The sequence below is a fragment of the Hyla sarda genome, unplaced genomic scaffold (assembly GCF_029499605.1).
Source record: "Hyla sarda isolate aHylSar1 unplaced genomic scaffold, aHylSar1.hap1 scaffold_495, whole genome shotgun sequence".
Classification (NCBI taxonomy): domain Eukaryota; kingdom Metazoa; phylum Chordata; class Amphibia; order Anura; family Hylidae; genus Hyla; species Hyla sarda.
In genome coordinates, this window is record NW_026610506.1 from 123,688 (window position 1) to 136,077 (window position 12,390).

At 42.5% G+C, this 12,390-nt stretch overlaps 2 pseudogenes; both read left to right on the forward strand.

The window, feature by feature from the left end:
- The first annotated feature begins 5,433 nt into the window (after nt 1-5,433).
- On the forward strand, nt 5,434-5,536 carry LOC130337343 (U2 spliceosomal RNA; annotated as a pseudogene).
- Nucleotides 5,537-8,667: 3,131 nt separating this feature from the next.
- On the forward strand, nt 8,668-8,770 carry LOC130337344 (U2 spliceosomal RNA; annotated as a pseudogene).
- The last annotated feature ends 3,620 nt before the right edge of the window (nt 8,771-12,390 follow it).

The following is a 12,390-nucleotide window of genomic DNA, read 5'->3' on the forward strand; positions in this document are numbered from 1 at the left end:
AAAGATTGTTGCATCCAGGACCCTTAGCACTGTGATATGCTACTCAATACCACTGGCATGGCCAGGTGTAAACAACATCTGACCTTTGTTGTGTATGTAACCATGGAGATTGTGATGTCACCTAGGCCCACCAAAGAACAGCCTTGTCAGAAGCAGCACTGCCATGATCAGAAGCAGCAGCACCATAAGTTTTCAAATAAGCTGGATTTAACCAAGACAAGTGAGTCCAATAGGATGCAGGTATGTCCTCTATCCTTACAGCTTCCCGTGGCTGTTGGTTTTATACCGTTTGGGGACAGCCAAGGAGGCGTCAGCAGACAACACAGGTAAGTGTGTGCTTGTGTGTGTGTGTGTGTGTTTCCTATGCAGATCCTAAACCCAGTATCAAATGCAAGTAGGAGGAGTAAGAAGGGTTCCTGCCAAAGCCAGGTTATGGATTGCATTTAAAAAATGGTCCATCAGAGTGAAATGGACTCCCATCTTCCTGCTTAGCAATAATGATATGGGTTTAGGGCCTGCTGTGTGTACTGGTGGGTGACTGCCACCCAGCCAGAGTGTGTATGGGAGGCTGCCAGCCAGCCTACCTTCCTACAAGTAGTGATGGTGCATGTGAAGGGGACAGCGTTGGTTCCTCCCCTTTCACAGTTATCACTTCTCATTCTTCCTTTTGGCTGGTATCAAATGTGGTGTCTGTTTATATCAGTTTAATATCTGATATGTCCCCTATCTGGTAGCATATATTAAGTGCACCACCAGGGTTCAGTGTTGGAAAGAAAGATTACCTGTTTATTTACTGCTGCAGCTGCTTGCTGGCTAGTCCAGTGGGCCCCTACTGCAGGCAAAAGACAATAGGTGGTGTCGCTTGTGTCTGGCCCCTGTTGGAGCGACCAGGCACAGGACTGCTGCTGCTGAATGTCCTCTTTAATTGAATAAGCTCAGCAACCAGCACACCTGAGCAGGTTGGACATGACATGATAGGTAGCTGTCTTTCAGGTAGTGGGTGCTGAATCTTGTTAATTGACATGGGGGTGTCATTGCTGTTGATTGACCATGCATTGGTACTGTGGTATTGGAATAATAAAAACAAATGTTGCCAGCCAACCATCCATTGCAATAATGGATAGGACATCAGCTATGAGGCATTTGTTTGTACAAACTGCTGCTCACAACTAATGTTGTAATATAGTGTCTCCATCTGCTGGTGGTATTGAATAAGCAATAGTGCAATGATAGGGTCTGAAAAAGAAGAAAAATAAGAAGCAGCAGCATAGGAAAAAAGGAGGAAAGAAGGAAAACATGGAGAGAAGAAAAAAAGAAGGTTAAAAAAAAAAGGTGAAAACATGTTTAAAAAAGTATTTCCATCTCTCTCTCTCTCTCTCTCTCTCTCTCTCTCTCTCTCTCTCTCTCTCTCTCTCTCTCTATATATATATATATACATATAGAAAGAGAGAAAGAGATAGATAGATAGATAGATAGATACATACATACATACATACATACATACATACATACATACATACATACATATGTGTGTATTGTTGGAGTTGCAAACATGGGTGCACTTGACAAACTCAGTGCGGCTATTCCCCATTGAAAGATTGTTGCATCCAGGACCCTTAGCACTGTGATATGCTACTCAATACCACTGGCATGGCCAGGTGTAAACAACATCTGACCTTTGTTGTGTATGTAACCATGGAGATTGTGATGTCACCTAGGCCCACCAAAGAACAGCCTTGTCAGAAGCAGCACTGCCATGAGCAGAAGCAGCAGATCCATAGGTTTTCAAATAAGCTGGATTTAACCAAGACAAGTGAGTCCAATAGGATGCAGGTATGTCCTCTATCCTTACAGCTTCCCGTGGCTGTTGGTTTTATACCGTTTGGGGACAGCCAAGGAGGCGTCAGCAGGCAACACAGGTAAGTGTGTGCTTGTGTGTGTGTGTGTGTGTGTGTGTGTGTGTGTGTTTCCTATGCAGATCCTAAACCCAGTATCAAATGCAAGTAGGAGGAGTAAGAAGGGTTCCTGCCAAAGCCAGGTTATGGATTGCATTTAAAAATGGTCCATCAGAGTGAAATGGACTCCCATCTTCCTGCTTAGCAATAATGATATGGGTTTAGGGTCTGCTGTGTGTACTGGTGGGTGACTGCCACCCAGCCAGAGTGTGTATGGGAGGCTGCCAGCCAGCCTCCCTTCCTACAAGTAGTGATGGTGCATGTGAAGGGGACAGCGTTGGTTCCTCCCCTTTCACAGTTATCACTTCTCATTCTTCCTTTTGGCTGGTATCAAATGTGGTGTCTGTTTATATCAGTTTAATATCTGATATGTCCCCTATCTGGTAGCATATATTAAGTGCACCACCAGGGTTCAGTGTTGGAAAGAAAGATTACCTGTTTATTTGCTGCAGCTGCTTACTGGCTAGTCCAGTGGGCCCCTACTGCAGGCAAAAGACAATAGGTGGTGCCGCTTGTGTCTGGCCCCTGTTGGAGCGACCAGGCACAGGACTGCTGCTGCTGAATGTCCTCTTTAATTGAATAAGCTCAGCAACCAGCACACCTGTGCAGGTTGGACATGACATGATAGGTAGCTGTCTTTCAGGTAGTGGGTGCTGAATCTTGTTAATTGACCATGCATTGGTACTGTGGTATTGGAATAATTAAAACAAATGTTGCCAGCCAGCCATCCATTGCAATAATGGATAGGACATCAACTATGAGGCATTTGTTTGTACAAACTGCTGCTCACAACTAATGTTGTAATATAGTGTCTCCATCTGCTGGTGGTATTGAATAAGCAATAGTGCAATGATAGGGTCTGAAAAAGAAGAAAAATAAGAAGCAGCAGCATAGGAAAAAAGGAGGAAAGAAGGAAAACATGGAGAGAAGAAAAAAAGAAGGTAAAAAAAAGGTGAAAACATGTTTAAAAAAGTATTTCCTTCTCTCTCTCTCTCTCTATATATGTATATATATATATATATATATTTAAAAGAAAAAAAAATTATATATATATATATATATATATATATATATACATATAGAGAGAGAGAGAGAAAGAGATAGATAGATAGATAGATACACATACATACATACATACATACATACATACATACATACATACAACATACATACATATATATGTGTGTATTGTTGGAGTTGCAAACATGGGTGCACTTGACAAACTCAGTGCGGCTATTCCCCATTGAAAGATTGTTGCATCCAGGACCCTTAGCACTGTGATATGCTACTCAATACCACTGGCATGGCCAGGTGTAAACAACATCTGACCTTTGTTGTGTATGTAACCATGGAGATTGTGATGTCACCTAGGCCCACCAAAGAACAGCCTTGTCAGAAGCAGCACTGCCATGATCAGAAGCAGCAGCACCATAAGTTTTCAAATAAGCTGGATTTAACCAAGACAAGTGAGTCCAATAGGATGCAGGTATGTCCTCTATCCTTACAGCTTCCCGTGGCTGTTGGTTTTATACCGTTTGGGGACAGCCAAGGAGGCGTCAGCAGACAACACAGGTAAGTGTGTGCTTGTGTGTGTGTGTGTGTGTGTGTGTGTTTCCTATGCAGATCCTAAACCCAGTATCAAATGCAAGTAGGAGGAGTAAGAAGGGTTCCTGCCAAAGCCAGGTTATGGATTGCATTTAAAAATGGTCCATCAGAGTGAAATGGACTCCCATCTTCCTGCTTAGCAATAATGATATGGGTTTAGGGCCTGCTGTGTGTACTGGTGGGTGACTGCCACCCAGCCAGAGTGTGTATGGGAGGCTGCCAGCCAGCCTACCTTCCTACAAGTAGTGATGGTGCATGTGAAGGGGACAGCGTTGGTTCCTCCCCTTTCACAGTTATCACTTCTCATTCTTCCTTTTGGCTGGTATCAAATGTGGTGTCTGTTTATATCAGTTTAATATCTGATATGTCCCCTATCTGGTAGCATATATTAAGTGCACCACCAGGGTTCAGTGTTGGAAAGAAAGATTACCTGTTTATTTACTGCTGCAGCTGCTTGCTGGCTAGTCCAGTGGGCCCTTACTGCAGGCAAAAGACAATAGGTGGTGCCGCTTGTGTCTGGCCCCTGTTGGAGCGACCAGGCACAGGACTGCTGCTGCTGAATGTCCTCTTTAATTGAATAAGCTCAGCAACCAGCACACCTGTGCAGGTTGGACATGACATGATAGGTAGCTGTCTTTCAGGTAGTTGGTGCTGAATCTTGTTAATTGACATGGGGGTGTCATTGCTGTTGATTGACCATGCATTGGTACTGTGGTATTGGAATAATAAAAACAAATGTTGCCAGCCAACCATCCATTGCAATAATGGATAGGACATCAGCTATGAGGCATTTGTTTGTACAAACTGCTGCTCACAACTAATGTTGTAATATAGTGTCTCCATCTGCTGGTGGTATTGAATAAGCAATAGTGCAATGATAGGGTCTGAAAAAGAAGAAAAATAAGAAGCAGCAGCATAGGAAAAAAGGAGGAAAGAAGGAAAACATGGAGAGAAGAAAAAAAGAAGGTTAAAAAAAAAGGTGAAAACATGTTTAAAAAAGTATTTCCATCTCTCTCTCTCTCTCTCTCTCTCTCTCTCTCTCTCTCTCTCTCTCTCTCTATATATATATATATATACATATAGAAAGAGAGAAAGAGATAGATAGATACATACATACATACATACATACATACATACATACATACATACATATGTGTGTATTGTTGGAGTTGCAAACATGGGTGCACTTGACAAACTCAGTGCGACTATTCCCCATTGAAAGATTGTTGCATCCAGGACCCTTAGCACTGTGATATGCTACTCAATACCACTGGCATGGCCAGGTGTAAACAACATCTGACCTTTGTTGTGTATGTAACCATGGAGATTGTGATGTCACCTAGGCCCACCAAAGAACAGCCTTGTCAGAAGCAGCACTGCCATGAGCAGAAGCAGCAGATCCATAGGTTTTCAAATAAGCTGGATTTAACCAAGACAAGTGAGTCCAATAGGATGCAGGTATGTCCTCTATCCTTACAGCTTCCCGTGGCTGTTGGTTTTATACCGTTTGGGGACAGCCAAGGAGGCGTCAGCAGGCAACACAGGTAAGTGTGTGCTTGTGTGTGTGTGTGTGTGTGTGTTTCCTATGCAGATCCTAAACCCAGTATCAAATGCAAGTAGGAGGAGTAAGAAGGGTTCCTGCCAAAGCCAGGTTATGGATTGCATTTAAAAATGGTCCATCAGAGTAAAATGGACTCCCATCTTCCTGCTTAGCAATAATGATATTGGTTTAGGGTCTGCTGTGTGTACTGGTGGGTGACTGCCACCCAGCCAGAGTGTGTATGGGAGGCTGCCAGCCAGCCTCCCTTCCTACAAGTAGTGATGGTGCATGTGAAGGGGACAGCGTTGGTTCCTCCCTTTTCACAGTTATCACTTCTCATTCTTCCTTTTGGCTGGTATCAAATGTGGTGTCTGTTTATATCAGTTTAATATCTGATATGTCCCCTATCTGGTAGCATATATTAAATGCACCACCAGGGTTCAGTGTTGGAAAGAAAGATTACCTGTTTATTTGCTGCAGCTGCTTGCTGGCTAGTCCAGTGGGCCCCTACTGCAGGCAAAAGACAATAGATGGTGCCGCTTGTGTCTGGCCCCTGTTGGAGCGACCAGGCACAGGACTGCTGCTGCTGAATGTCCTCTTTAATTGAATAAGCTCAGCAACCAGCACACCTGTGCAGGTTGGACATGACATGATAGGTAGCTGTCTTTCAGGTAGTGGGTGCTGAATCTTGTTAATTGACATGGGGGTGTCATTGCTGTTGATTGACCATGCATTGGTACTGTGGTATTGGAATAATTAAAACAAATGTTGCCAGCCAGCCATCCATTGCAATAATGGATAGGACATCAGCTATGAGGCATTTGTTTGTACAAACTGCTGCTCACGACTAATGTTGTAATATAGTGTCTCCATCTGCTGGTGGTATTGAATAAGCAATAGTGCAATGATAGGGTCTGAAAAAGGAGTAAAATAAGAAGCAGCAGCATAGGAAAAAAGGAGGAAAGAAGGAAAACATGGAGAGAAGAAAAAAAGAAGGTAAAAAAAAGGTGAAAACATGTTTAAAAAAGTATTTCCATCTCTCTCTCTCTCTATATATGTATATATATATATATATATATTTAAAAGAAAAAAAAATTATATATATATATATATATATATACACATATAGAGAGAGAGAAAGAGATAGATAGATAGATAGATAGATAGATACACATACATACATACATACAACATACATACATACATACATACATATGTGTGTATTGTTGGAGTTGCAAACATGGGTGCACTTGACAAACTCAGTGCGGCTATTCCCCATTGAAAGATTGTTGCATCCAGGACCCTTAGCACTGTGATATGCTACTCAATACCACTGGCATGGCCAGGTGTAAACAACATCTGACCTTTGTTGTGTATGTAACCATGGAGATTGTGATGTCACCTAGGCCCACCAAAGAACAGCCTTGTCAGAAGCAGCACTGCCATGATCAGAAGCAGCAGCACCATAAGTTTTCAAATAAGCTGGATTTAACCAAGACAAGTGAGTCCAATAGGATGCAGGTATGTCCTCTATCCTTACAGCTTCCCGTGGCTGTTGGTTTTATACCGTTTGGGGACAGCCAAGGAGGCGTCAGCAGGCAACACAGGTAAGTGTGTGCTTGTGTGTGTGTGTGTGTGTGTGTGTGTGTGTTTCCTATGCAGATCCTAAACCCAGTATCAAATGCAAGTAGGAGGAGTAAGAAGGGTTCCTGCCAAAGCCAGGTTATGGATTGCATTTAAAAATGGTCCATCAGAGTGAAATGGACTCCCATCTTCCTGCTTAGCAATAATGATATGGGTTTAGGGCCTGCTGTGTGTACTGGTGGGTGACTGCCACCCAGCCAGAGTGTGTATGGGAGGCTGCCAGCCAGCCAGCCTACCTTCCTACAAGTAGTGATGGTGCATGTGAAGGGGACAGCGTTGGTTCCTCCCCTTTCACAGTTATCACTTCTCATTCTTCCTTTTGGCTGGTATCAAATGTGGTGTCTGTTTATATCAGTTTACTATCTGATATGTCCCCTATCTGGTAGCATATATTAAGTGCACCACCAGGGTTCAGTGTTGGAAAGAAAGATTACCTGTTTATTTACTGCTGCAGCTGCTTGCTGGCTAGTCCAGTGGGCCCCTACTGCAGGCAAAAGACAATAGGTGGTGCCGCTTGTGTCTGGCCCCTGTTGCAGCGACCAGGCACAGGACTGCTGCTGCTGAATGTCCTCTTTAATTGAATAAGCTCAGCAACCAGCACACCTGTGCAGGTTGGACATGAGATGATAGGTAGCTGTCTTTCAGGTAGTGGGTGCTGAATCTTGTTAATTGACATGGGGGTGTCATTGCTGTTGATTGACCATGCATTGGTACTGTGGTATTGGAATAATAAAAACAAATGTTGCCAGCCAACCATCCATTGCAATAATGGATAGGACATCAGCTATGAGGCATTTGTTTGTACAAACTGCTGCTCACAACTAATGTTGTAATATAGTGTCTCCATCTGCTGGTGGTATTGAATAAGCAATAGTGCAATGATAGGGTCTGAAAAAGAAGAAAAATAAGAAGCAGCAGCATAGGAAAAAAGGAGGAAAGAAGGAAAACATGGAGAGAAGAAAAAAAGAAGGTTAAAAAAAAGGTGAAAACATGTTTAAAAAAGTATTTCCATCTCTCTCTCTCTCTATATATGTATATATATATATATATATATATATATATATATATATATATATATTTAAAAGAAAAAAAAATTATATATATATATATATATATATATATACATATAGAAAGAGAGAAAGAGATAGATAGATACATACATTACATACATTACATACATACATTACATACATACATACATACATATGTGTGTATTGTTGGAGTTGCAAACATGGGTGCACTTGACAAACTCAGTGCGGCTATTCCCCATTGAAAGATTGTTGCATCCAGGACCCTTAGCACTGTGATATGCTACTCAATACCACTGGCATGGCCAGGTGTAAACAACATCTGACCTTTGTTGTGTATGTAACCATGGAGATTGTGATGTCACCTAGGCCCACCAAAGAACAGCCTTGTCAGAAGCAGCACTGCCATGAGCAGAAGCAGCAGATCCATAGGTTTTCAAATAAGCTGGATTTAACCAAGACAAGTGAGTCCAATAGGATGCAGGTATGTCCTCTATCCTTACAGCTTCCCGTGGCTGTTGGTTTTATACCGTTTGGGGACAGCCAAGGAGGCGTCAGCAGGCAACACAGGTAAGTGTGTGCTTGTGTGTGTGTGTGTGTGTTTCCTATGCAGATCCTAAACCCAGTATCAAATGCAAGTAGGAGGAGTAAGAAGGGTTCCTGCCAAAGCCAGGTTATGGATTGCATTTAAAAATGGTCCATCAGAGTGAAATGGACTCCCATCTTCCTGCTTAGCAATAATGATATGGGTTTAGGGTCTGCTGTGTGTACTGGTGGGTGACTGCCACCCAGCCAGAGTGTGTATGGGAGGCTGCCAGCCAGCCTCCCTTCCTACAAGTAGTGATGGTGCATGTGAAGGGGACAGCGTTGGTTCCTCCCCTTTCACAGTTATCACTTCTCATTCTTCCTTTTGGCTGGTATCAAATGTGGTGTCTGTTTATATCAGTTTAATATCTGATATGTCCCCTATCTGGTAGCATATATTAAATGCACCACCAGGGTTCAGTGTTGGAAAGAAAGATTACCTGTTTATTTGCTGCAGCTGCTTGCTGGCTAGTCCAGTGGGCCCCTACTGCAGGCAAAAGACAATAGGTGGTGCCGCTTGTGTCTGGCCCCTGTTGGAGCGACCAGGCACAGGACTGCTGCTGCTGAATGTCCTCTTTAATTGAATAAGCTCAGCAACCAGCACACCTGTGCAGGTTGGACATGACATGATAGGTAGACATGATAGGCAGCTGTCTTTCAGGTTGTGGGTGCTGAATCTTGTTAATTGACATGGGGGTGTCATTGCTGTTGATTGACCATGCATTGGTACTGTGGTATTGGAATAATTAAAACAAATGTTGCCAGCCAGCCATCCATTGCAATAATGGATAGGACATCAGCTATGAGGCATTTGTTTGTACAAACTGCTGCTCACGACTAATGTTGTAATATAGTGTCTCCATCTGCTGGTGGTATTGAATAAGCAATAGTGCAATGATAGGGTCTGAAAAAGGAGTAAAATAAGAAGCAGCAGCATAGGAAAAAAGGAGGAAAGAAGGAAAACATGGAGAGAAGAAAAAAAGAAGGTAAAAAAAAGGTGAAAACATGTTTAAAAAAGTATTTCCATCTCTCTCTCTCTCTCTCTCTATATATGTATATATATATATATATATATATATATATATATATATATATATATATTTAAAAGAAAAAAATTATATATATATATATATATACATATAGAGAGAGAGAAAGAGATAGATAGATAGATAGATACACATACATACATACATACATACATACATACATACATACAACATACATACATACATATGTGTGTATTGTTGGAGTTGCAAACATGGGTGCACTTGACAAACTCAGTGCGGCTATTCCCCATTGAAAGATTGTTGCATCCAGGACCCTTAGCACTGTGATATGCTACTCAATACCACTGGCATGGCCAGGTGTAAACAACATCTGACCTTTGTTGTGTATGTAACCATGGAGATTGTGATGTCACCTAGGCCCACCAAAGAACAGCCTTGTCAGAAGCAGCACTGCCATGATCAGAAGCAGCAGCACCATAAGTTTTCAAATAAGCTGGATTTAACTAAGACAAGTGAGTCCAATAGGATGCAGGTATGTCCTCTATCCTTACAGCTTCCCGTGGCTGTTGGTTTTATACCGTTTGGGGACAGCCAAGGAGGCGTCAGCAGGCAACACAGGTAAGTGTGTGCTTGTGTGTGTGTGTGTGTGTGTGTGTGTGTGTGTGTTTCCTATGCAGATCCTAAACCCAGTATCAAATGCAAGTAGGAGGAGTAAGAAGGGTTCCTGCCAAAGCCAGGTTATGGATTGCATTTAAAAATGGTCCATCAGAGTGAAATGGACTCCCATCTTCCTGCTTAGCAATAATGATATGGGTTTAGGGCCTGCTGTGTGTACTGGTGGGTGACTGCCACCCAGCCAGAGTGTGTATGGGAGGCTGCCAGCCAGCCTACCTTCCTACAAGTAGTGATGGTGCATGTGAAGGGGACAGCGTTGGTTCCTCCCCTTTCACAGTTATCACTTCTCATTCTTCCTTTTGGCTGGTATCAAATGTGGTGTCTGTTTATATCAGTTTAATATCTGATATGTCCCCTATCTGGTAGCATATATTAAGTGCACCACCAGGGTTCAGTGTTGGAAAGAAAGATTACCTGTTTATTTGCTGCAGCTGCTTGCTGGCTAGTCCAGTGGGCCCCTACTGCAGGCAAAAGACAATAGGTGGTGCCGCTTGTGTCTGGCCCCTGTTGGAGCGACCAGGCACAGGACTGCTGCTGCTGAATGTCCTCTTTAATTGAATAAGCTCAGCAACCAGCACACCTGTGCAGGTTGGACATGACATGATAGGTAGCTGTCTTTCAGGTAGTGGGTGCTGAATCTTGTTAATTGACCATGCATTGGTACTGTGGTATTGGAATAATTAAAACAAATGTTGCCAGCCAGCCATCCATTGCAATAATGGATAGGACATCAGCTATGAGGCATTTGTTTGTACAAACTGCTGCTCACAACTAATGTTGTAATATAGTGTCTCCATCTGCTGGTGGTATTGAATAAGCAATAGTGCAATGATAGGGTCTGAAAAAGAAGAAAAATAAGAAGCAGCAGCATAGGAAAAAAGGAGGAAAGAAGGAAAACATGGAGAGAAGAAAAAAAGAAGGTAAAAAAAAGGTGAAAACATGTTTAAAAAAGTATTTCCATCTCTCTCTCTATATATATGTATATATATATATATATATATATATATATATATATTTAAAAGAAAAAAAAATTATATATATATATATATATATATATATATATATATATATATATATACATATAGAGAGAGAGAAAGAGATAGGTAGATAGATAGATAGATACACATACATACATACATACATACATATATATGTGTGTATTGTTGGAGTTGCAAACATGGGTGCACTTGACAAACTCAGTGCGGCTATTCCCCATTGAAAGATTGTTGCATCCAGGACCCTTAGCACTGTGATATGCTACTCAATACCACTGGCATGGCCAGGTGTAAACAACATCTGACCTTTGTTGTGTATGTAACCATGGAGATTGTGATGTCACCTAGGCCCACCAAAGAACAGCCTTGTCAGAAGCAGCACTGCCATGATCAGAAGCAGCAGCACCATAAGTTTTCAAATAAGCTGGATTTAACCAAGACAAGTGAGTCCAATAGGATGCAGGTATGTCCTCTATCCTTACAGCTTCCCGTGGCTGTTGGTTTTATACCGTTTGGGGACAGCCAAGGAGGCGTCAGCAGACAACACAGGTAAGTGTGTGCTTGTGTGTGTGTGTGTGTGTTTCCTATGCAGATCCTAAACCCAGTATCAAATGCAAGTAGGAGGAGTAAGAAGGGTTCCTGCCAAAGCCAGGTTATGGATTGCATTTAAAAATGGTCCATCAGAGTGAAATGGACTCCCATCTTCCTGCTTAGCAATAATGATATGGGTTTAGGGCCTGCTGTGTGTACTGGTGGGTGACTGCCACCCAGCCAGAGTGTGTATGGGAGGCTGCCAGCCAGCCTACCTTCCTACAAGTAGTGATGGTGCATGTGAAGGGGACAGCGTTGGTTCCTCCCCTTTCACAGTTATCACTTCTCATTCTTCCTTTTGGCTGGTATCAAATGTGGTGTCTGTTTATATCAGTTTAATATCTGATATGTCTCCTATCTGGTAGCATATATTAAGTGCACCACCAGGGTTCAGTGTTGGAAAGAAAGATTACCTGTTTATTTACTGCTGCAGCTGCTTGCTGGCTAGTCCAATGGGCCCCTACTGCAGGCAAAAGACAATAGGTGGTGCCGCTTGTGTCTGGCCCCTGTTGGAGCGACCAGGCACAGGACTGCTGCTGCTGAATGTCCTCTTTAATTGAATAAGCTCAGCAACCAGCACACCTGAGCAGGTTGGACATGACATGATAGGTAGCTGTCTTTCAGGTAGTGGGTGCTGAATCTTGTTAATTGACATGGGGGTGTCATTGCTGTTGATTGACCATGCATTGGTACTGTGGTATTGGAATAATAAAAACAAATGTTGCCAGCCAACCATCCATTGCAATAATGGATAGGACATCAGCT